Source organism: Pan troglodytes, chromosome 19 (assembly GCF_028858775.2).
Source record: "Pan troglodytes isolate AG18354 chromosome 19, NHGRI_mPanTro3-v2.0_pri, whole genome shotgun sequence".
NCBI classification, from domain to species: domain Eukaryota; kingdom Metazoa; phylum Chordata; class Mammalia; order Primates; family Hominidae; genus Pan; species Pan troglodytes.
Genome location: NC_072417.2, coordinates 26588672 through 26615008, shown reverse-complemented (window position 1 = coordinate 26615008; position 26337 = coordinate 26588672). Strand labels below are relative to the sequence as shown.

Sequence of the window (26337 nt, the reverse complement as noted above, 5' to 3'; positions counted from 1 at the left end):
CACCTTTTTGGATCTCTTTGGAGGGCCATGCCCCCTGCCAGGCACTGCAGGGTGCTGCAACAACCTCACCCCAGTTCCTGTCCCCAGTGACCCCCTGTCCCCAGAACTGTCCCCATGGTTCCTTCTTGTCCTTATGGCAAAGCATTCACCCAGGCTGGGAACAGAGGCTCTCCTGAGAAGGTGTTAAGGGAGACAGGCCAGTCCCTGCCCATCTCTGGGTCTCAGTTTTCCCTCATAAAAAGAGGGGTGGCCCAGCTCAGTCCTCCTGTCTGTGTATTATCACCTGGGTCACCTGCGACTGGTGGAGACTTGTCTCCAGCCTCGGAAACCTAAGTTCCCAGCAAACTATCTGTTAGCTGCCAACTCATCCTTGAACTGGGGCAGGAAACCCCATAAATCCACACCCCTCACCCACCAGGAACTGCTCTGAGCCCTCAGGAAGGCCAGTCTGAGGCTGTTTAACTAGTGAATCAGTTGCAGAAAGACTGAAGGTCTTTGGAGAGCCCAAGAGGGAGAAAGGGGAGTCCAAGACCAGCCATAAAAGTCAGCACCCTGTGACTGGTCTGCTCTGAGTCATTCCCTTATCAGGCCCTGATGAGGAGGCCTGCTCCCGCTAGGGAAGGGAGATTGGCCAGATAGTTGCCATGCACACCAAGCCCCAATAGGCAGCTCTGTTTTTCTGGCCTGATAGGAGGGTCTGGGGAGGGACTTTGTATTAAAGGGCAAAGAATAGAATCAACAGTTCTATTCGTAAGATTAAGGTGTTCTGAGCTCCCTAACCTTCAGAGGCACTTGGAGTCCCAGCCCCCTACTCTAAGACCATAAACAGAAGGACAGTTGACTATAGGGTAGCACAGTTTACAGCCTTTTCAGATCTCACTGGATCCTCACAGCAGCCCAGTGGAAAAGGTATTCTTATCTCCATTTTACAGATAAGGAAACAGAGGCTTGGTGAGAGGCAGTAATTTGCCAAAGGTCCACTGCTAGGAGTATCAGATTCTGGCCTCCAGCTTCTTGACTATCAGCCAAGAGTAACGGAGGCCCTGCTCTCCCTTCCAAGGAAGTCTCGGCCCCCAAAACAACTCCTTTGGGTGCCTTCCCTCAAAATCTTATCACGCCAGTGCCAAGGGCAGTCAACCCCAGACTGAACTGTTGGCTGGGCTAGGGAGAATACCTTGTTCCCTCTCTCTGGCCAGAAACAGTGCCTGGCCATGAGGTATGTGGCCTTTGGCACTTTCCGATTCATCAAGAACTCAGGAGAACAGTCTGTAGAGGCTGCCCTACCCAGAGATGGAACTGGGGGTCAAGTTGCTGCTCCCATTTAGGAAACAGTGCTCACAACCAGGAGGCTCCCATCAGCCTCTGGCTTCAGGAGGGCAGAACCTGGTCAGAGGAGCACCCATCCAATGTTCATGTCTCCAGTCTCAGGTCTGGGGTCTGCAGAAGAGGGGTACAGAGGGTCAGAAGTGATGGGTATGGAATGGTGAGCTCAAAGGAATCCCAGGGAGGATCCTGCCCAGCCTTCCCCAACTGGATTCTACAGAACCCCAGCACTATGAGATCCCTGTAGGAAAAGAGATCCCTGTCAAATAAGATCGGAAACTCTGCTCTCTCTGACTCCCTTTTGGAGTTTCACAAGGCACAGTACCAGAAGCCCTGGAAACCTCATTTCCTCATTTGTAAAATAGAGATGATGATGAGGAGGAGGAGGAGGAGGATACCTATTTCAGAGGGTTGCTTCAAGTGATAAATGTAATGGTGCTTGTAAAAGGTTTATCACAACACCTGGCAAATAGCACTCAAACAGCATTATTATTATTATTATATAATGTTATTTTTATATAGTATTTGTTACTATAATTTTGGCTACAAGTGTTATTATTTAACTTCCTTTAACCAGTATTTCCCAAGTGTACTGGACCATGGAATCTTTAAATATCTATTAATAACCCATGAATTACAGAAAAAGCCAGTCCAGCCCCAGGATGCTCAGAAAGGTAAAGTGACTTTCCTGGGGTCACATGATGATTCAACCAACTGAACTGAGGCAGATCTGGGATTCGTTTCTAAGTCCTAACACTGAGGCTGAGGCCCCCTCTGCATCTCCACTTGGACATACGCACGAAGCTTCTTATCCTTCAGCAGATGCAGGTGGTTCCCAGAGTGGAGAGGTTAAAGGTAGGGGGTTTTTCATCATCCCAGGAGAAATGGGATAGTCGTTGGAGACCACAGGAAAGAAGCTGGGGGTGAGACACCTAGTCCTTGGATAGAATGGAATGGTGTGATAATGACAACAAGAATAATGATGACCAAGTTGATAATAATACAGTAGATAATCATAGCCAACATCTACTGGGCCAGGCTCCATGCTAAACACTCTGCATATATTATCTCAATGAATCATGTTAATTAAGTATTATTGTCCCCATTTTACAGTCAAGAAAATTGAGGCTCAAAACGGTTAATACCTTGTCCAAGGTCACACAAGTAAGTAGTGGACTGGGTATTTGGGCCAAAATCTTTCACTCCCTCAAGCCACAGTCCCAATTGCTAATGCTGCCCTCCTCTCATGGGAAAGGGATCAAGGTGCCTTCTTCTGCTGCCCTGGAGAAAGATCCACCAAGTTGGGGAAGGCATTGTATCATCTGCCAAGATCCCAACTTGCCCTGCCTGCTCTGATGCACAATTATTTGTTTGGTCAGTCAATGGGCCATTCAAGCAAGTTTCCTCCAAGTTGAGCCTAGCAGAGGAGACAGACTGGTGTCCATGAGCAAAGCAGAAGGCTCTGTTCATAATCTGAAGGAGAGGAAAGGTAAATGTGTGGAAAACTTCATGAGCTTGCATGTCCTGTCAATTAGTAGCTCCTTACCTGAACGGCCTCCCCTTCCCCAGGGACCACCAGCACAAGGAACTTCCTCACCCGCTCCTCCATTCATTCAGTGAACATGCATCAAGTGCAGCTTCTGTGCTACGCATGCTGCCAGGGGCTGGGGCAAAGAAGTAAATACAAATATTTCCTGCCTCTAAGAGGCTGGCAATCTGGTAGGGGGGTGTATAGAAGTGTATTAGCTTTGGTGAAATGTGGTAGGTTCAATAGCTACATCAATTTTGACTCCTTCCTAAAACCCTGCTATGATATGACAGTTAAGGAGTATTTTAAGAGAATGGAAGAAGAGGTGAGCACAGTGGCACACGCCTGTAATCCCAGCGCTTTGGAAGGCCGAGGCGGGCAGACTGCTTGAGCTCAGGAGTTTGAGACTGGCCTAGGGAACATGGCGAACTCCTGTCTCTACCAAAAATGCAAACAATTAGCTGGGCATGGTTGTGTGCACCTGTAGTACCAGCTACACAGGACGCTGGGGTGAGAGGATCACCTGAGCTTGGGAGGTGGAGGCTGTAGTGAGCCAAGATTGCGTCACTGCACTCCAGCCTGGGTGACAGAGTAAGACCCAGCTGGAAGGGAGGAATAAAGGAAGGAAGGAAGGAAGGAAGGGAGGGAGGGAGGGAGGGAGGGAGGAGGGGAGGGAAAGAAGAAGGGAAGGAGGAAAGGAAGGAGGGAGGGTCAAAGATGAGAAATGTCAACAAAAGCTTTAAAACTCAAAAATGGTAACACAGAAGATGAGAGAAAGCTGAGACCCAGGGTTTGGGGGATTAGGAAGGGGTCAACAGAGGAGAGAGCAGGAAGCCCGTTAGAGGCAAGCACATTCTCAACATACTCTAAAGAAGCTCAAGAATTGGGGCACCACAGACATGGAGAGGAAAAGTGGAAGAAGGACCGTAAGCAGGGCTGGCTGGAAGTTTCTGTCAACAGTACCAGGCCCCCTCCCAGACCCCTACCCAACTAAGGCAGCCAGGGGACCACCTCTCCCCAATTCAGGAGAAGACAGGAGATTTACTTTTCCTGATTAGACTGGCTTGCTCACAACGTTTGATGATGTCAAGTGTAGGGAAGCTATGAGTAAATGAACCTCCTCAAACACATTGGTGGGAGGTGGGTTGTAGTAACCACTTTGCAGAGCGATTTGACAATGTCATCATTTTTTTTTAACATTCACGCACTTCATGAGCCATCAGTTCCACTCTTCATGTTCATCCGAAAGAAACCCTGGCCCGTGTATTGAGGAAGTCATATAAAAGGATGCCCTATGCAGCATTGTTTGCTATAGTGCAAAGACACAAACAATCACTAATGGCGGGGAGGCGTTCAGTAACTATGTAACATCCTGCTGTGGAGGACTAGAAATTAAATGGAATGAGTAATGACAATGAATAGTGACACTGAAAACCCTAAAGAACTAGTTATTGGGCCGGACATGGTGGCTCACGCCTGTAATCCCAGCACTTTGGGAGGCCAAGGTGGGTGGATCACCTGAGGTCAGGAGTTCGAGACCACCCTGGCCAACATGGTGAAACCCCGTCTCCACTAAAAGTACAAAAATTAGCCAGTCGTGGCGGCGGGTGCCTGTAATCTCAGCTACTCGGTAGGCTGAGGCAGGAGAATTGCTTGAACCCGGGAGGCAGAGCTTGCAGTGAGCTGAGATCGAGCCATTACACTCCAGCCTGGGTGACAAGAGTGAAACTCCATCTCAAAAGAAAAAAAAAAAAAACTAGTTGTTGGGTACAGTAAATCTAGTTGGAGAGCAACACACTTAATATGATAAATTCATGTCAACATACATTCAGAAGATGACTTATTGCTAAGGCCCATATGAATATGTATGAATATATGCATAGGTAAGGAAGGAATCTGATTGAAGGATGGTAGCCAATAGGAACCTAAGCTTAATCTCTATGGTTTTAAGTTTTATAAGAATGTATTTATGTATTTCTTGTTAACTAAAGTAAATAATTTCTTAAGTAACACTAAACCACAGACATTTAGAACTAGCCAAATTTCATATAGTCAATACCCTCTTCCCCTCCCTACACTCACCACTGACATCATTGTCTCTGCTCATCCACACCAACCCTAGCCTTGAATTGAGAAATGAGAGAGGAAGTTTTGGAAGAGGGAGAACTAGATGTGAGGAGAAAAGAGACCCTGGAAAGGGTTTCCATTCTCGTGCCCCCACCCCTGGGTCCGCCAGGCTAGTTTTACTTCTTTATGAAACAAGAAGGCAAAACGGACAAGAAGAACTTTGGAAGAGTCTGAGTACAGGGAGAGCTCCTTGCAGCCGATGACTTACACCTGAGGAAAGCCCTCCCACTCTGGTTCTCCAAGGATCCATGGTCTGGAAGCATCTGAAGTTGGCCCCCCTGGGTGTTCTCACAACAGGCAACAAGGCTCTCCCAGGTGGTGACGTGGATCTGTGGGGCTACAGCTGGTGGCAGAGCAGAGGGTATTCTATGCAAGACAGCAGCCACCTTGTGGGCACATGCGAGGCATTCCCCTGGGGACTTTCTGAAATAACTGGAAGATCTTTAGGGGTGCTGGAGTGGGAGCCACCATGTGGGTCATCAGGCTAGAGCTATTGACCCAGTATTGAGGTATGCCTCAAACCAATCAATGTGATCAAGTATGTAGACACTGGGAATTATGTCTGCCTGGGGGCATTGAGAGCTATTTAATTACAGAGGCATGACCCTTGAGCAAGAAGCTGACAGACCAGTAGGTATTTCTCAGGCAGAAGAGTAAAGAGAATGGGGGCCTGGAAGAGATGAGTAACCGGGCCCAGCTTGGGAGACTACTGGCAATTCAATATGGTTGGGCCATGGCAGGAGGGGAGGGAAGGGGGTCATTGAGGACAAGGTCAGCTGTGGGGGAGCTGTAAGCAAGACAATGGAAAGTCATTTTCATCAGGGATGGGATGTGGGTTTTGTGTGGCGAATGGCTTGATGTGTCAAGGGAAGCAGGGATGACCAGGGATAAAGAACCCAGTTTAGGGTGTTTTAAAATAGTCCATGCTAGAGATGAGAGGGTCTGAATCTAGCCATAGTGGTGGGCTAGAGAGTAAAGGACAGAGACAAGACCTGCTGTTATGACCTGATGACAAATGGGAGTGATGAAAGAGAGGGACCCTGCACAAAGCACTGCTGTGTGCCAGAGATGCTGGCCAAGTCCTGGACGGTCTCAGCTGAGCAAGACCCCTGCCACTACCGTCCCCCAGCCCTGGGACCCATGCCATCTCTTGGGGAGCCTTGCTCTTGCCCAGATGGGGAAGAATCCTATTCACTGTCTTGAAGGGCCCAGCAGCCAGGACAGGGCAGCGCCGGCCATGTCATGAGCAGCCCAAAGCCACACTCGGGTCAGGAGGCTGATGCTCTCGGGACTTGAGCCTCCGCACAGCCCGGGTCTGGCCATTTCTGCTGCAACTCAATGGCTTCCTGAGACGTGGAAACCCAGGAAAGTGGGAGGGCAGGGCAAGTAAGCTAGGTCAGGATGGCCCCTGGTGTTCCTCTCCAAGTCCTCAGGGGAGGAAAAACCAGCCTGACCAGAACCAGGGCAGATGGTGTGGGTGGGGAGGGAGAGCTGAGTCCTGCAAGGAATAGTCCCAGGTCCAGGGGCCAGCTTCCCCGAGGTGCCACATTCCACAGCCTGGGAAGACAGGGGCCTGCCTCCTCCTCACTCCCTCTCCCTGGAGGTGAGTACGTGAGCAGGCTCACGCTCACTCCACACAGGGAGGCCCCCCCACCGATCTTAGCCAGGGGTGTCTCTCTCAGCTTTTGTCCTGCCCTACTCAATTTGGGCCTCATTTGACGCCTCTGCCCCACTTCAAGCTGTGGCCCATTCCATCTGGACTGGGGCAAGGAGAGTGCCAGACACAGGACAGAGAGAAAGAAAATGTCCGGGTGCCTGCCCGGATTCCCAGCACCCAGAAGAGGGCACCTGGGTGCTTCCCTGCTGCCTTCTGGCTGACAAACTTCCCTCCCATCAGGATCCTGGTGGGCTGTGGTGGCGATGCTGCCTCCTTCAAGAACAGACTCTGGGCAGTCCCAGATGAGCAAGACCCCTCCACAGGCAAAATCTTTCCTTTCAAAACCCATCTGATCCCACGACTCCTGAGGGGTAGCTTCAGCTCTGTACTCCCCCTCACCTGGGAAGGTTCCCATCCAGAAACTCAAATTGTCCTCCTCGGATGCAGGGGTCTTGGACACTGCAAGCATTTTCACTGAACACCCGCTGTATGCTGGAGGCCACCTCCACCCGGCGTTGGCCAGAGCATCCTCCCTGCCTACCTGCCCCCTCCCTTTACCTGGATGGCAGCCATGCCAGCTCCTCTCAGTTCCACTGGCATGGGTTTCTTCTCCCTGATATGTCCACCCTGATCCGCTCAGGCTGGGTCAGCATTCCCACCCCCACCCACTTGCCCAGCACATACCACAGCTCTGTCTCCCCATCTAGACTTGGAGCTTCTGTATCTAGCCCCAGGGCTGACTCCAGCACTAGTAAACATTTAATGATTATTTGCCAGAACAGAGCCTTCTCCTGATGCCCTTTTATTTTTTTTCATTTAACACCAATTATGGTCCACCCTCTGTGTTCCAGGCACCTTCTAGACTCTGGGCTTCAAGAGCAGGGCAGTCTAAAGCTGCCTGCCCTCCTGGGGCTTTCATTTGGGGTAGCGGGCAGAGTAGCAAAGCCAGGGAGGGGGTCAGCAGGGAAGGCCATTGAGGGGTGGTCAGGGAAGGCCTCTCTGAGGAGGTGACGCATGAACAGAGACCTGAATGAGGCAAAGGAGCCCTCAGATCCCCAGGGAAGCTTATTCCAAGCCAAGGGCACAGCAAAGCCAAAATCCCTAAGGAAGAGGGAGCTTGGTCTGTTCAGGCAACACCAAGAAGGCCCAGTGGTTAAGAGGGGTGAGCCAGAATGACAGTGTGCAGGAGATGAGCCCAGGGGAGGCCAGGACAGAGCGCTCGGTGTCTGCGGTCTAATGGAGGCGCTGGCTTTTATCCTGAGAGTAATGGTGCTTTGAGCAGAGGAGCACTGGGACGCCCTCCCCACCCCTGGCTGCTCCCTGTGGAATAGACCGTGGGGCCCAAAGAGCTGGAGATCTAATAAGAGGCTCTAACGGAGTTCAGGTGAGAGACACTGGGGGCTTGTTCTGGGGAGACATCAGAGGACTTCAGGAACAGTGGCCTGGTGCAAGGGATATCCCGAGGGCAGAGCCAGCAGGTCAGGCTGATGATTCATGGGGAGGACAAGGGAAGGAGAGAATCTGGCATGGCTCCTGGTTGAGGTGTGAGCCTCCTATTTGCACTGAGGTCAGGAAGCTGGTCTGGGACGGTGGTTTATCTAATCCACCTCCAGGAAAGGAATCCCACTGGGGCCCTCCTAGATCTGTGTTGGAAGGTGTCCTGGCAGAATTAGGTTCTACTAACCAAGCAATGACTGTACCCCGATCTCTGCCAGCGTTGATGCCTGCTGAGGGAGGGGAAGGACAAGGGCTGTGTCCACCTGGGCCCTGCCTTCACAGACGGAGCCCACAGTTAGGGGTTGGTATGAAAGAGGCGACTTTCTTTTTTTTTTTTTTTTCTTTTTTTTTTTTTGAGACAGAGTCTTACTCCATCACCCAAGCTGGAATGCAGTGGCGCAATCTTGGCTCAGTGCAACTTCTGCCTCTTGGGTTCAAGTGATTCTCCTGCTTCAGCCTCCTGAATAGCTGGGATTACAGGTGCCTGCCACCACACCTGGCTAATTTTTATATTGTTAGTAGAGGCAGGGTTTCACCATGTTGGCCAGGCTGGTCTCAAACTCCTGACCTCAAGTGATCCACCCACCTCAGCCTTCCAAACTGCTGGGATTACTGGCGTGAGCCACTGCGCCCAGCCAAGAGACAGATGATTTCTAATGAAGATCTGTGTTTTCTACATTTTCAAAAAAGCAGCAGTGAGCATGTCTCACCTCTAGCATGGGTTGAGGGGAGTGCTTATTATTTTCAATTCTGACTCATTCCAGGCTCCACTGGCTTTAGGCTGGCAAGTGGGCCCTTGCAGACTTGGGGGAGGGGTGGTCAGGTTAGTGAGTTTCTGGACCAGGTGAGCAGGGGGTTGGGGGAGAGGGGGCATTCCTAACAGCAGCTGGAAGGAGCTTCAGAGCTGCTCTGGAGACAGGATGCTGAGGTCCTGCTCATCCCGGCTCCAACCGGCTGCAGGATAAACATTCATCAGGCAGAAACCACAGAGAATCACATAGCGAGATGGGCTGCCAGGAGCTGGGAATACCAGGAATGCCCGGGCCTGGGGACTAAGGGGGAGATGACGGAGAACGGGGGAGATCCTCTTTGCCCCAAGGAAGAGCAGCTGACACCTGATCCCATGAGAGGGGCCTGGTATCTGAAGGGCTTTTTGAAGTCAGTTGAAAAGGAACACCACCCCACCTCAAAGACACACACACAGAGTATTAACAGAAGACAAAGCCTCACCGGCTCCCTTAGTCATCTCACGTGCATTCCAGGCAGGAACTACCCAGTGCCAGCATCAGCCCTCAGAAGGCTGCCCAAGCACCAGCCCAAGGCCTACCAGCCGTGCCAGCACCAGGGAGGCACGGGGGATGCACCAAGGAACCACAGTGCCAGGAAGCATCTTCTGCCCTCCCCTGGCTCAGTCCTGCCAAGACCCTTCCCCCTGCAGTGGAACGTGCTGGAGTTGGAGAGGAAAGTGCTTCCTCCAAAGTCCTTGCCTGGGATTAGGGCTGGAGCCTGTGGGGATGAGAAGATCCACCAGAGATATCTGTCCTCGCTGAGTAAACATACAATGAGGACCTGGTACACAGAAACCGAACAAACACATCCCAACAGGGATATCCATGTCTGGGGCTTCAGAAGAAAGGGCTGGAGCATGGGGAGAAGAGAGGAGGCTTCACGAACCCCAAGTTTCCCATTCCTGCCATGTCCATGTTACCTCATCCTTATCCTCACCTTGACTGCTAAGAAACATAGTAAGCATCTTCTTGGCTGTGCACAGTGGCTCACACCTGTAATCCCAGCACTTTGGGAGGCCAAGGCAGGTGGATCACCTGAGGTCGGGAGTTCAAGACCAGCCTGACCAACATGGCGAAACCCCATCTCTACTAAAACTACAAAAATTAGCTGGGCATGGTGGTGGGTGCCTGTAATCGCAGCTACTAGGGAGGCTGAGGCAGGAAGAATTGCTTGAGCCTGGGAAGCAGAGCTTGCAGTGAGCTGAGATAGAGCCACTGCACTCCAGCCTGGACAACAGAGCAAGACTCTGTCTCAAAAAAAAAAAGAAAAAGAAAAACATAATAAGCATCTAAAAGCCCAGCAAGATGATTTAGACAAAACTCCTACACTTGTAGGATGGGGGCATAGAAATCTTCTAGCCCAGAGATTTTCAAGCCTCGCCTGCTAAGCCCTAAGCAGAGAGGTGGGAGCTGAGCGGATCTGCTGTGACCACCCACACTCACACACACTTACACACCTCACACAGTATTCGCACCTACTCACACATGCACACACATGCATACACATGCTCACACATACACTCACACACTCCCAGGCCTTCTCACACATGCATTCACACTGGTTTTATATACTCAGCTTTCTGTGAGATTTTGCTTCAGCAAAGATTCTCCCTCTTTTAAAGCCCAAACACGTGCTTCAGCCTACCTCCAGCAGTTTATATAGGTCAGAAAACTGAGAGAGAGTGGGGCCTCAGCCTGCCTAAAGTCCCACAGCTGGTGTCCTGCTCAGCAGAAACCAGCAGGCAGGTGCCCTGGAGCCAGGATGTCTGTCCCCAGGGGACGACCTGAGCTCAGGGAAGAGAAAGAGGTAAACACTGTAGGCTCCTGACAAAGGCAGGAGGCAGGCCAGGGTCAGAGGAGGGATATAGACCCGGGGCTGCTGGAGCTCAGACGGAGGGCACCCTGAGTGAGGGATCAAGGCCTGAGTAAGCAGGGAGGGCGCCCTGGAGGAGGGGGCCCTTCACAGCCCCAGGGTGAGCCACAGTAAATGGTGCCTAGAGTGAGGACATGGAGGTGGCGGATAGTGGGAAGTTCCAGTAAAAAAGAAATCTTACAAAAACAGGCTAAATGTATTGGCCTCTTCCTCTATGCCTAACTCTGTTCGAGTATGTGGCATCCATGAACTTGTTTAAATCATCGAAGCTCCCCTATGCTGTGGACACTGTCATCACTCCCATTTTGCCAACTAGGAAACTGAGGGCTACTTGCTTAAGCTGAGTTTGGTAAGGCACCGGGCTGGGATTTGAACTCACAAGGTCTGGGCCTGCACCATGCGGTCTAACCACTGTGTCAAAGGAAAACCAGGGAGCAGAGGCTGCAGAGCTGGTTCGAATCAGACAACAAAGGGCCTAGCAGGTCAAGCCACCAGATTTGATTTTTTATTTTTTTCCTGCAGAAGCCAACAGTGATTGTTTGAGCCAGGAGATGATACATGCAAAGTACCAGGTGAGTCAGACAGCAGGTGCAGGAATCCCTGAGGCTGGAAACACAGGGCTATCACCCAGCTGGGTCAACAGCCCTGTCCCAGCACCCCCTCACTCCTTCCCTCTGCTGCCCCACCATCATCGCCTTATCACCTCAAGACCAAAGGACCACAGCCGCCTCCCCCAGAGCTGACCTCCCCCGGCAACTCACCCCAGCACCAGGCTCATCTGTCTCAAGCCAGCTTTGATCAAATCCCTGCTCACAAATTCTCAGAGTCAGCCTGTTCTTTATAGCAGCAACTCGCCATATGGTCCTTCCACCCCCAGGACAGAACCCATGGAGAGGCGAGCCAGGGTTACTGAATCGAGTCTTTGTGAATGAACCTGCACCTTTAATAAGTCTGAATTTTTAATAAGTTCTCCAGGTGATTCTGAGGCTCACTATAGTGTGAGAACCACTAGCCTAACGCATGAGATCCATGAGATATGGGAGAGGCACAAAGATGGAGGGCACCCTGAGTGAGGGAGCGAGGCCCGGGTAAGCTGAAAGTGGGTAAGCTGAAAGCAAGATAAAGTGGCTGAAAGAAGCCTAGCCGTGGGCCGTTTGCCTGCTAACAGAGGAAGTCCACGTTAGCATAACTAAAAAGGAACACACCTAGTTTTCTGCTTTCTGTCTGGGTGACCCTGGGCACAGGTGATCAAAGCCTCACTTGGCACAGCTGCCAAATTGCCAAGAACTGTAAAGGTCTAAAATTTTACTCTTTTTGCAAGTTAAAAAGTTGTCCTGCCATAGTTTTATGGATGCTGGCAGAAGACACGAGACCCTGGGTCAGAGACAACGACTTTATTACTCATGGCACAGCAAGAAACTTGAGCTTTATGTTGCAAAGAGCTGTGGGTTCAAATCCCAGCTCTGTGCCTTACTAAACTAAGCTTAAGCAAGTAGCCCTCCACCCCAAGTACCATGAGGACAACACAAAGCTTGACTCTAGTGGATGCTACACTACATATACAATGGGTTTTGTATCACAGCTGAGGAGTTCCACACTTTGGGGAACCAAATTTTTTATAATAGGCTGCAAGAAAACCTGTTTGATCTTTGCTCCAGAGAGAAATATTGTTATTATTATACAGAACAGTAAAAAAAAAAAAAAAAAAAAAAAAAAAAAACTGCCTCTTTTCCAGAGGAAGATGTCATCTCTATCTTCCAGGGAAGTTTACTAGCACATCCTTGAAAAGGCAGACCAGAACAAAAGCTGTCAGTGCCTCTGATTGCAAGATGTGCAGAAATACAAGAGATCCACAGACAATTGCCTCCCCAAACAAATGGGTGTATCAATATTCATCTCTCTTGAAGGTAACAAGTTTTAAATCAGATAATGTGAGAGAAAGTTCGTGGAAAAATGAGGACAATTACAATATAAGGAGATAAGAACATGGAGGCAAATAACTAGAGTGAAAGTGGAAAGTAATAAACTGGGAACCTCTTGCAACACAATTTATGGAGACAATAAAGCAGGAAGATATTCACAACCCTTATCACCGACCCAAGGTTAATATCTTTAATATATATAAAGGGCTCCTACAAATAACTAAGTAAGAAACCAAGAACCCTGCAGGAAAAAGGGCAAAGAATATGAGCAAACAGTTCCCAGAAAAGGAGCTACGAGTTGCATTTAGACTTATGAAAACATTCAACCTTACTTGAGAAGAGAAATGCAAATTTAGAGTACCATGAAATCCCATGATTTACATGTCAGATTGGTAAAGATAAAAAGGTTTGCTGGCCTGGCGCTGTGGCTCACGCCTGTAATCCCAGCACTTTGGGAGACCAAGGTGGGCGGATCAAGAGGTCAAGAGATCGAGACCATCCTGGCTAACAGGGTGAAACCCTGTCTCTACTAAAAATACAAAAAATAAGCCAGGCGTGGTGGTGGGTGCCTGTAGTCCCAGCTACTTGGGAAGCTGAGGCAGGAGAATGGCGGGAACCCAGGAGGCAGAGCTTGCAGTAAGCCGAGATGGCACCACTGCACTCCAGCCTGGGCGACAGAGCAAGACTCTGTCTCAAAATAAAATAAAGTAAAAAGGTTTTCTAACTTACTATTTGTTGGGAATATGGGGAACTGGACACGCCACACATTGCTGGTAGTATAAGGTCTATGAACAGTCATTTCCAATATGTATCAAAATCTTAAGCCAGGTATGGTGGCATGCACCTGTAGTCCCAGCTACTCAGGAGGCTGAGGTGGGAAGATTGCTTGAATCCAGGAGTTCAAGGCTGCAGTTAGCTGAGATTGTGCCACTGCACTCCAGCCTGGGAAACAAAGCAAGACCCTGTCTCAAAAAAAAAATTTTTTTTTAATATAATTCTTTGACCTATCAATTTCTTTCACAGGTGTTTATCTTTCAGACGTACTTCTGCACATGTGCCAAATGACATGAAGTACTAGGAGGCTCACTGCAGTATTATTTATAATAGCAAAAGACCAGAAATGCCTAAATGTTCATTATATGATACATACAATAAATACATATGATAAGTATGCAATAGAATACTGTGCCACCATCAAAAAGAATGAGTCAGCTCTGTATAGTATTGATAGGAAAGATGTTCAAAGTATTTTATTAAATGAAAATGTGAGATGGTACAGTAATATAGACAGTTTGCTATTATTTTTATGTGTGTGCCAGGGAAGAAGATATGCACATCTCTGTTGGTAAATGCATTGGGTTCTTTAGAAGGATACACAAGCAAGTGAGATAGCAGGGGATGCTTCTGGGAACGGAGCTGGGAGACTGAATTCAAAGAACGGAGAGACTAATGTTTTGCTGAATATCCTTTGTACTTTTAAAATTTTGTACTGAATTATATATCTGTCACTTCTTCCCAAATATATATATATTTATACTGAATTTTGCATGTATTTCTTCTTCCAAAATGTATATATATATAATGCATGTACTACTTCTTCCCAAATATATTTATATATATATAAAATATACAATGCAGAATTATATACTATATATAATACATAATATATATAACATGTAATAATTATGTATTACACATTATATAATATATTACATGTAATAATTATGTATTATACATTATATAATATATATTACATATATTTGGAAAGAATACATGCATTATATATATATTTGGGAAGAAATAATACATGCATAATTCAGTACAAAATTATATATCTGTAAAAAAACAAAACCTAACTTGGGCATTCAGATCTGCCAAGAAGTTTGAGGTGGTGCTGGGACCCCAGGCCTGGGCCCTGCAGAAGCTCACAGCCTCAGCCTCTCTGGATCTACTGGCTGCAGATGGGCACTCTGAGCAGTTTCTTGCTTTTCCCAAAGCCATGCCCAGGAAACACCATTCATTCCCTCATTCACTCGTGTGCTGTGCGTGGGCTCTGAGCCAGGCCCTATGCCACATGCAGAATTCAGAGACGAAACAGACTCAGGCCCAGCCCCCAGCAAGCTCCCAGCAGATGGGAGAGGGGAGAATGGGGGAGGGAAAGATCTACACAAATAGCTACAAAAGAGAGGCCCAGCAGTATAGTGTAGCAGGCAAGATTAATCAGTGACCATGTAGCAAGGCAGTGACAGGCCTGGCCTTTGAAAAGAGCCACGCCTTGGGGTGAGAGCCACTCATTAGCCAGGCCCAGGTATTCACCTCCCTAAGCTCCAGTTTCCTCCCCTATAAAACATGGACCATAATCACACCAGTGTGGCATGTGGTTTAGAGCCCAGGCCTTGGAGCCAGGGTGGCCTGGGTTTGATTCACAGAGCCACCATTTTATTTCAAAGCCATGTCATGCAACGGCCGTTACCTCACCTGTCAGAACCTCAGTGTCCCCGCCTCTGAAATGAGGCTAATAACACCAACCTCAGAGGGCTTGCGGGGGAATAAATGAAAAATCAGGTGTGAAGCACAGTATCTGGCACTCCGTAAAATCAAGAGCTATTACCAGCAACATGAAGGTTAAATGGCATGTGTCAGTCATCACCGCAGGGGACAACCACTCAGCAGGTGTGGGCTGGGAGGAGCTTTCTGTTCTGTTTTTTGGGTTTTTTGTTTGTTGAGATGGGGTCTTGCTCTGTCACCCAGGGTAGAGTACAGTGGCGCAATCCTAGCTCATTGCAGCCTCAAACTCCTGGGCTCAAGTGATCCTCCTGCCTCAGCCTCCTCAGTAGCTAGGGCTACAAACATGCACTACCATGCCTGGGCCAATTTTTTTTTTAGAGACCTGTTCTTGCTATGTTGCCCAGGCTGGTCTTGAACTCCTAGGCTTAAGCAATCTGCCTGCCTCGGCCTCCCAAAGTGCTGAGGTTACAGGTATGAGCCACCATACCTGGCCAGGTATGGGTTTTTATAAAAGATTTTGTGAGAGGATAGGCACAGTGGCTCACACCTATAATCTCAGCACTTTGGGAGGTCGAGGCAGGTGGACTGCTTGAGTCCAAGAGTTCAAGGTCAGCCTAGGTAACATCTCTACAAAAAATGATCAGGGCATGGTGGTATGTGCCTGTAGTTCCAGCTACTCAGGAGGCTGAGGTGGAAGGATTACCTGAGCCCAGGAGGTTGAGGCTGCAGTGAGCCATGATCGCACCACTGCACTCCAGCCTGGGTGACAGAGTGAGACCTTGTCTCAAAAAAAAAAAAAAGATTTTTGTGGGAGTCGCTCACTGCTCCCTGTGTGGTGGGGTGGAGGGAAGGGGAAAGTGTTCTTCCAAAAAGCTGAGACTTGAAGAATGAGGAGTGGGAAGAAAAGGGCTCGGGTGGTGGGTGTTTCTGGCACAGGGAAAGCTGTGGGAAATGGCCTGGCCAGGTGAGACAATGCGGGGAGTTCAGGGAGGGAGCAGTTCAGTGTGTTGGAGGCATAACACTGGGAGAGTCGGAGGCCTGGAGGCTGGGGAAGGCAGGGGAGGGGACAAGTGCTGCCTGCGGGCCTGTTGGCAGTGGGGGTGTGGGTGGATAAGAGACAGGCCAATGGAGGGCCTCACGGAGGGGACAACTGCAAGGGTCCGACTCACCATGCAGGTCCTGAATAAAGCCGTGCTGGGCCTGGAGAAGTGTGGGTCGGGGAGGGATGGACACTGAACAGCAAGGCTCACCTCACATCCAGGAGACCCCCGCCAGCCCCGCCATGCCACAGGCACTGACAGTTGCCACTAAGCCTCAGAGGCCAACTGCATTTATTTGGAAATGGAGCAAGGCACTGGCCATGTCCAGGCTGGCTTTCCAGCCCTGTCCCCCAAAATCACAGTCTTCCTGCAATTACTCACAGGTGCTGGCCAATAGTGTTAGGTTCTCAAATGCCTGCCTCTACTCAGGCTATCCTATCCACCTGCAGGGTCCTTCCCCTCGGCCGTCACAGGATGAAACTCTGCCTCTTCACCATTGCCTGGAGTAGACAGAATAATGGCCCTCCAAAGATATGCCAATTGGAACCTGTGAGCATGTACCTTCCATGGCAGAAAGAGACTTTGCAGATGTGATTACATTAAGGATCTTGGAATGGGGGTTGGGTTATCCTGGATTATCCAATTGAGTCCAAAGTAATCACAAGGGTCCTTGTAAGAGAGAGGCGAGATGGTCAAGGTCACAGAAAGGAGCTGGGACCATGGAAGCGGAGGTCAAAGTGAGGCACTTTGAAGGAGGAAGATCGCACAAGCCAAGGAAGGCAGGCAGCCCCTGGAGGCTGGAAGAGGCCAGAAGACAGATTCTCCCACAGAGCCCCTAGAAAGAAAGCATTTCTGATGACACCTTGATTTTAGCCCATAAGGCCCATTTCAGATTTCTGACTTCCAGGCCTAGAAGATAGTAAGTTTGTGTTGTTTTAAGCCACTGAGTTTGCCACCACTTGTTACAGCAGCAACGTGGAACTCATACATCGCCTCTTCCTTCAGGCCTTTGTGATCCCTGGCACTCGCTCTTCCTCCTCTGAGCCCCTCTGGTGCTTTACCTGACCCTCTCCCAGACACTGTCCTCTCCCTATATGGGTGAGAATTTATTGGCTCTTATCCCCTCTACCAGCTAGTGAGCTCCTCGAGGCTGGGGTCTGGCTCATATTTGTGCCCCCTTGCCCAACCACTGGTTGGGCTGATAATTCTCCCTGGATCCTTAGATCTACTCTCCACCTTCCTCTGCCCTGCTCTGTACCTGGAAGGATGATCCCTGCGTCACTGGCTCCCTTCCCTCCAACTGCCCCATTGGAATCAGCCATCCATCAGTAGGCAGCAGCGGAAGATGGAGGACAGGAACAAAGGGGCCTGTGTATCTATCCCCCCACCTCTCCTTGCCCAGCCATGGTTCTGGCTGCAGCTGCTCGCTCTAAGGCTCCTGCAGGGCAGCCCTCCCCTGGCCACACCCCCTTAAACTCCCTTTTCCCATCCCTCAGCTTCCCACTGCTCTGCACTGGGCTGTCTGATCCCTGCTGCTCCTGTCCACACCTCCAGAAATAGTTCCCTTTCTACACTCGGTCAACCCTGAGAGTCCGTCATATTCTGTGGGGCCCCTGGTGGATGCAGATGTGGCTGATCATCTACGTGGACAGCCAGGTGCAACATGCCTGTCTTAGATGGTGGCTGGCTGGGAGGGGCACTCCCCATCCCCAGCACACAGGCAGGAAGAAGGGCGTTGGCACTGACCAGGAGGGGCTGTGAGCAGGACAAAAAAGCAGCCAGACCCTCACCCCATCTCTCCCCACACAGACCCACATGCTGTCAGTTCCCAGGACACATTTCCCCTTCTGCCCACCCTCACCCCTAGGGAGCTCCGGGCAGCGCAGAGGCTGGGTGAGTGGGACTGGCAGGGTGCCATGCCTTGGTCCCAGAGGGCTGCCTCCCTTCCTGGTAGGTCTGTGCCTGGTGCTGCCAGGCCCGGCCCAGCCTCCACACTCCTTCCCCTTCACACCACAATCTGAGCTGGTGAGTGACTCATCCCACCGTCCTCCTACGTGCCCCGTCCGTGACCCCACCAAACTTGGCCTCTCTTGGCTCCATCTCTGCACTGGCTCACAGCAGCAAGAGCATGTCCACCCCCACGCCCTGCACCACAGACTAAGGCAGCTCACTGCACCTCAACGAGGAAGAGCCAGGCTCTGACATTCCCAGCTTGGATCTCCGAGGAGGTGGCTGTACTGACACGTGGACAGGGCCCCATGGCCCCCACATTGACACACTGGATCAGGCAACTCTGCTGTCTCTTGACATCCATGATGTCCACTCCTTACAACAACCTTCCAAGGGTTACTGCCCATTTTACAGATGAGGAAACTGAGGCTCGGGGAGGTTACATGACATGGCAGGTGGTAGTGGAGCTGACTCCAAAGGCTCCTGCCTTCCTCTACAGCATCTCCCCCTCTACCCTGAGCCAAACTCCGGGAAGCCATGAGTTGTGTAGGAAAGGGCTTGGGCACTGGCTTGGCGGTCCAAAGCCCTGAGGCCAGGCTCCGCCTTTCATCAGCTGGCTGACTTCCGGCAAGCCCTCGGCCTCTGTGAAACTGTTTTCCAGTCCATAACAGGAACAGGGATCCTGCCCTGCCCACCTCACCGGGCATTCAGAGGCTCAGAGAGAAGAAGCAGCGTCTGCAAAGTGAAGTCTGGGGGAGGTGGTTGTGGGGTGCCTCAGCAGCCCGCCACCGGAGCCCGGAGAGAGGCGGCGATGTCCGCTTTGGAGCCAACCTTGGCTCCGGACAGGGCAGGCTGCCGGCCACAAGGCCCCGTCTTTGCAAGCTCCCCAGGCGGGGTGCAGCTTCCTTTGTCCCTAGGCGGGGTGCAGCTTCCTTTGTCCTCAGACTGAACATCTCCCTCCGCCACCGGTGCGGGAGGAGCCCAGGGCCTCGCCAACTCGGCTTCACAGCGCCTCCTGGGGGCCGCGAGGGGACTCGCCAACCTGCCTGCAGGCGGGCTCCCTCCTACCGCCTCCCTCTGCACCCCTGACCCTGCTCAGTGCTGTGTGAGAGGAACGGTCAGAGGGAGCCTGTATGGGCAAAGGCAGACCCCACACTCCAGGCTGCTCCCTGGCCTCCCTACAGCAACAAAGGGACGTTGAGCTGAGAGCAATACAAGAGAAAGAGCCCCAGGAGGGCTGGAAGTCCAAATGCCTGCATTCTACCTTTGTGGCCCTGGGCATGTGTCTTCCCCTCTCTGGGCCACAAAAGAGTGGAGGAGGCCACCTCTCTAAGGAAAGAGAGCTCCCCTCCCAGCGCTAAAACTGTGGTTTCTCTGACACTCAATTTCCTGGCGTGTAACATGGCCACAAGGGGCCGCTGCAGCCACAGCTGTGAAGGAAACCGTTCACACCGTGCTATATCCTTCATGGATAGTTCATGGGGTTTTATAGGCTCTTGTTCATTTCCATAAAGTCTTCCTTGGACTTGGCAAACTTTTCCTCTGAAAATTCCAAAGTGTAACCAAGAAGGAAAAGGAAGAGAAGAGAACCAAGAGAAGGGCAAAGAGGATTCTATTTTGTTCGTGTTTGGACCTAAGAGAAAACCAGAAAGATTGCCCCTGCGGCTGAGGGGAGCCACAATATTGGCGAGAGATAGGAGAGGCCCCTCGGGGAGAAGAAAGCTTGGGGAATGCAGATCTCTCTTTAAGATTGATGACTTTCAGAATCATAAATCGGTAGAGCCAGAGAGTCCTCAGCCCTCGCCCCATTCCTTTATCAGTCACGCTTGCGCAAGCACTGGCCTCTGCCTCTCCTTGCAGAAGTGACTTGTTTACAAGTCAGTACAGCTAGTTCCTGCCTGACTGAACCACTGTCATCTGAGAATTGAGGGTCAAAGTTGGATCTTCCCAGCTCAGAGGAGAAGCCTTCTCTAAACAAAGGAGGGGCTCAGCTGGGTAGGTTGTTGCAAAGAGAACTCACTTCAGAGCCAAGTCAGCCAGGCCCTGTCATTTAAAAGCTATGTGACCTTGTGCAAGTCATTGAACCTGTCTAAGACTCAGGATACTGAGACAGCAAGACCTTCCTCAAATTGCCGAGGTGAGAATTAATGAAATAGTCTGTCTAACGTGCCTGGGACCTACCAGAAGCTCAGCCAGTGGAGTCATTAAATTTTGTCTTTATTATTAGCAATACAGTTCTCTTAGCACACATTGCAAAGGATCATGTACCCAGCTCAGGGGCACAAGGTGTGTGATTGCGAGGACATCAGAGAAAACAAGGTGCGATGAACTGGCAGTAGGCATTTGTTGGGACAATGACAGGGCCCTGGCCTGATCAAGGGAAGGATCAGGGGGAGAAGGAGATACTGGGGGGCTGGGAGGTGGGGATGGAGGAGGGGCACTGTCCCTACAACTCCGCATGCTCGGCTTCTGCAGTCCCGAGTACAGACCCAACTCTGTTTCTCCTTGTCCCATTCTGCCTAAGGGCTGGAGCTTCTCAGAAACTCTGACAGGACATGTGTCCATCTTCAGTGGGGACCCTCCCCCTCCTAGAAGTCCCCCGTCCAGCTGGGGAGGACAGGTCAGGGTGAGGGCAGCAGCCACCCAGCAGCCTCCATCAGAGATCATCAGCATTTCCCACCATGAATTCAGCAGCGCATCTCGTGGTCAAATCCATAGGTGATTTCTGGGTTCTGTAGCCTCCTCTTGGAAACTTACAAAGCACTTTAAGCAAACAAAAGCTTTGGCCAGGTGCAGTGACTCACGCCTGTAGTCCCAGCACCTTGGGAGGCCAAGGCCAAAAGCTTTGAGAAGTCCTGCAAAAAAAAAAAAAAAAGGTTTGGTTTGTTTATCTCCATGTTTTCCACTGGATTTGATCATAAGAGTTTTGTTTGGGATTATTTTATATTAATTAACACCCCAGGGAACATACACTGGAAAATCCAGGGGCCCAAAGAACTCAAGATAGGGCTCCAGTTAAGAACTATTATGTTCCAGACCAGCCTGGCCAACATGGTGAAACCCCATATCTACTAAAAATACAAAAAATTAGCCGTGTGTGGTGGCATGTGCCTGTAATCCCAGCTACTTAGGAGACTGAGGTGGGTGGATCACCTGAGGTCAGGAGTTCGAGATTAGCCTGGCCAACATAGTGAAACCTCGTCTCTACTAAAAATACAAAAAATTAGCCAGGTGTGGTGGCGGGTGCCTATAATCCCAGCTACTCAGGAGGCTGAGACGGGAGGATCACTTGAACCAGGAGGTCAAGGCTGCAGTGAGCTGAGATCGCACCACTGCACTCTAGCCTGGGTGACAAAGCAAGACCCCACCTAAAATTTAAAAAAAAAAAAAAAAACTAGTATGAAGGGAATGCTCTCAGCAAGCATCCCCTGCCCCAACTTTTTGTACCTCAAACATGACTATTTGCTGTGGATTCTGAATTTGCTTTGTTTCCTTTGTATTTTGCAGTTTTCCATTAGGGCTGACAGAAGTTCCTTTGGGAAAACCCCAGCATGTGTTAGTCATGCCGAGGGGAATGGAGGGAAGGAACTCGCTTTGTTCTCATTTTGGCCTGAGAGGAGGGAGAAGAGTAGGACCCCTGGGGCTTGGGGGCTGACATGGCCTGAGATGGATGTGAGACCCAGGGGCAGAGAAAATGCTAAGAGCTTTTTGGACCATGCATTTTCCATGACTCAGAAAGTCAGTGGAGCCCGCCCTCCCTGGTGCCCTCGTTCCTTCATTGCCACTGCATTTGTTCCACACACTGAGGAGTCTGGTGAGGAAACTGAGGCCCAGAGACAAGAAATACCTGGGACAGAGACTCACTGTTCATGGGTAGTTGCTTGCTTTCCAAGAAGACATTTCCAGAGCTTTCCTGCTCGTGGGAGGTGTCTGTAATTGTTTTAGACAGCATGAGGTGAAGAGGGAGGGCTTGCGGGTCAGACCCACTCAGATCCTTTGTCAGCTGAGTTATGTCATTTCTCTGAGCCTCAGTTTCCCATCTGGGAAGCTGGTGGTAGTGAGAAATAAGGAAGATGACTTCTGTACAGGCTTGCCACCATCCCAGGACAGATGAGGCCCAGCTGCCATACAGAGGAGGTGACAGCATGGAGCGGGGTCAGAGGTGCAGAAGGAGGCGCTAGGAGGAAGGGACAAATGAGGATAGAGGCTGTTGTCCATAGAGCACACTCCTTGGAGGGAGGAGGGACCCAACTCAGACAGAGCTCACTCAGGTCAGGGGCAGGAGCCTCTGAGGTGGGTGGAGGGGTGTGACGGGCTGGTGGGAGCTCGTAAGCAGGGACATGCCCCTGCCCTGGAGGTTACTCAGTGGGGCTGGGAGTTTGGCAGGTGGTGCTCCTCAGTCCAGCGCTGCTTCCGTGGGTTAGGATGAAGACCCATCTTCTTGCCTTGTCCTCCTCCACGAGGGGCTTATCCAGAACAAAAGCTGTTGGCAGTTCCTGGCCAACAGGTTCTCCTCCTCCACTGCAGGGCTAGAAAAAGGTGAAAACAAAAGGGACATGTGCTTCTCTGTGGCTCTTGGGGTACAGTTCAGTCTCCCCACCATGAGCAAGTCCTCCACGACTGACCCCCTACTCCCACCAGCACCTCGTCATCCTTCTTCAGCTCCTCCTCACCCTCTGCACAGTAGCCCCAGGAAGTTCAAGTTCCAGCTCCTCCAGTGGGCCACTTTCAGTCACACCTCCAGGCCTTCACTGATGCAGTTCCCCCTACCCAGAACTGCCCACCCCCAACACACACAAACACACACAAACACACATGCACACCACCTCCATTGAATATCACCTCCACCAAATATCACCTCCACCAAATATCAAATATCAAATCCAACATCTTCCTGGTGTGTTGACCCAACACTTTCTCCAAAGAATGTTCCCTGACTCCCAAGACTGTGTTAGTTGTTTCTGCTGTGTGGCCCAGAGTCCCTGGGCTTCCCCCTAATGGAATGCAGCATACTGTATGGAGGTGGCTGTTACCTGTTGGTCTCTCCGACAAGACTCTATGGGGGCAGACTCTGCCTGGGTCACTGTAGTAGCCCCAGCTACTAGCCCCATGTCTGGCACAGAGTAGGCCCTCAGTGATTACCCATTGAATGAAGGGGTCAATGACAGGCAGAGTCTCCACTTGGGGCTCCCAATGAGCAGAGAACTTGGGGAAGCTAACCTTCCTCCCCACACACACCCCACCTTTGGATCTCAAGCTTGACTCTTATGGGTTTGGTGTTGATTCACTTCCCTGAGGTTTCCCTCCATCTTGACAAATGCTCCTTCTGACAACCCCAACATGACTGAGTCATGGTGAGGGCAAGAGATGAAAGGAATCATGTTTGAGAGTTTGGCCTGAGTTCAGGTGAGGATGGCATGTCTCTGAGGCTGAGGGTGCTGGTAGCAGCAAAGACAGACTGAGGGATTCCCGGGTGGGAAGAAAGCTCAGGAATATCAAAGCCATCGGAGGACACATGAGTGTCACACCCAGCATGTGGGTGCAGAGCCGTCCTTAGGGACTGTCTGTCCTTGCAGGGTTATTCACCCAGGACCCCTCTGTACCCACAGTCTCTGGTTCTGATACTCATGTGTTCTCCGACAGCTTTGATCTTCCTGGGGAGAGATCAAGGTAACTCTTGGAGAAAATTGAGGCCACAGAGCAATCTTAAAAAGTGTTAAAAATTGTTAGAGGCCAGATAGGTCGTGCTAAGAGCAGGAGGTAGGGAGCCAGATCAACACTGGTGTGGGTGACTTGGGCAAGGAACTTTTCTTCTCTGAGCCTCAGTTTCCTCATCTGTAAATGGAAGCAACAAGAGCAACCTCACACAGTTGTGAGAAATCAACAAAATGACTTATGGAAGCTTCCTGGCCCATGCCTATCCTAGGAAGCTTCCCCAGCCACCATGGCCAGGTCAGGAGACCCCATCTGAAAGTACAGCCCGTCCCTCTCATCACCAATGGCACTCACTCAGCACTGGCCTGTCTGCCTGTCTGCCTCTGGCACCAGACTGTGAGCCCATGGGGGCAGAGACCTTGTCTGTTCCGCTCACAATTCCATCTATTCCCAATCCCTGCCACAGAATAGTCACCCAATGAAGATCTGTTGAATGAATGAATGAACGAATGAATGACTTGAAGAGGGGATGAAAATAGACAGGAACTCCTATACGAGGTTTTCAAAAACAGGCAGGTGAGGACCCACCAGGCCTTACCTCTCCTCACGATCTTTTAACTTCCTGTCGTACTATTTCTCCTGGGTTTTATTTTGTTGTTGTTGCATCATTTCTTGAACTTTCTTTCTGGTTTCACAAGAATTCCCTCAGACAATCCCAGTGGATCTCAGTCTAGTAAGAGGAGCAGAGAAAGGAACTGATTTTATTCCTGTTTGGGCCTGAGATGGGGAGTGCTTCAGAGCCTCAAGCCAAGAGGCTGCAGCAGCAGCAGCAGCCTCCACAACCAAGCAGGACACTCCAAGGGGTGGGGACTTGAGATCAAAGCTCTAGAGATTTGGGTGTTAGAATGATATGAATAATAATAGAGACCCTCCTCTGTCATCCTCCTCCCTGCACCGTTTGCTCATTCACCCATTCCTTCCTTTTACAAGCACAGACCCAGGGCCTTCTAGGGGGAATCTGAGATCCCAGGAAAGAATCTACCTGTGCCAGGTCACTCATCTTATTCTCAGCTCTTCATACAGTCATTGCTTCCCACGTAAGCCTTTTTTCTTTCCTTTTTTTTCTTTTCTTTTTCTTTTTTTTTTTTTTTTTAATTTAGAGACAGTCTCATTCTGTTGCCCTGGCTGGAGTACAGTGGTATGATCATGGTTCACAGCAGCCTCAAACTTCTGGGCTCAAGTGATCCTCCCACCTCAGCCTCCCAAGTAACCCAGTAATTAGGACAACAGGTGCATGCCACCATGCCTGTCTAATATTTTTTTCTTTTTTTGGTAGATGCGGGGTCTTGCTCTGTTGCCCAGGCTGATCTCAAATTTCTGGCTTCAAGTGATGCTCCTACCTCAGCCTCTCAAAGTGCTGGGAATACAGACATGAGCCACCACACCCAGCCCACATAAGGTATTTTTGACAAGCCTTTGCTTATGGGATTTGCTAGCCTCTGTATTCTTTTGGGGCTCAATAATTGCTCAAGGCCATAGAGAACAGGAAACAGAGCACCAGCTTTGGAGCCAGGCCAAACTGGAATTATATCTTTGCTTGATCATTTACAAGCTATGTGACCTTGGACAAGTTACTTAACCTCTCTAACGTAGAATTTCCTCATCTATAAAATGGGCTTCATAATCCCAGTGTCCTTGGATCAGACTTCCTAGATTCAGTTCCTGTCTCCACTGCTTAGGAGCTGTGTGACCTTTTCAGCAAGTCATTTAATCTCGCTAAACATGTTTCCTCATGTGTAAAATGAAAACAAGGACAGCATCATGAGATTGCTGTGAGGATTAGATACAGGGTTTATTCCCTTATCTTATATAAAATGCTTAGCGAAGTGCCTGGAACATTATTAAGTGCGCAATCAGTGTTAGTCCTTGCTCCTTCCTTGTGGACAATTGTTCTTACACTTAGTCGCCCGGCTCCTTTGTAAAGGAATTCTCCCTCTAGTGTCTGTGCCTCCTGGCTATAGAAGCCAGAAATTAGCCTTCCAGCCTCCCTTGCAGCTGGAGCACAGACACATGATCAGTCACACACATCACAGAAGCCTGTAAGCTGGGAGCTAATGTCCTAAAAAAGGAGGCACCTGGTGGAATCCATGCTGGAAGGAATAACTGCAGACCTCCACCTTCTAGAAGCAGCAGTGCCACAAGTTTGGTGATAGCGCCAAGTGGAATGGGCTACTGAATCTGCACCTGCAGATGGTGGCAAGGGTGGGCTTGCTCCGGGCTGTGCTGCCTTCAAACCTGTTCCCTGCGAGTTCTTCCTGGAGAGTCTATGGCTTACCTAACATCCTTTAACAAACTGGCTTCAGAGTGTGACTTCTGATCTTTGCAGGCAAAAACCCTGATGGCTACAGAATTTAGTAACAAGTGTGATTACTGGCATGAGACTTCTAAAAGATCTCCGTTTGGTTGTCC

The 26337-nt window shown here is 50.2% G+C and overlaps 1 long non-coding RNA gene across 1 annotated transcript; it reads right to left on the bottom strand.

Annotated features, from left to right (window-relative positions):
* Positions 1–19808: 19808 nt before the first annotated feature.
* On the bottom strand, positions 19809–24682 carry LOC104002831 (uncharacterized). Its single transcript, XR_675249.2, has 3 exons — positions 24467–24682; positions 22078–22742; positions 19809–21068 (listed from the first exon to the last, which is right to left on the bottom strand). It is a non-coding gene; the product is annotated as an uncharacterized LOC104002831 (long non-coding RNA).
* Positions 24683–26337: the final 1655 nt, after the last annotated feature.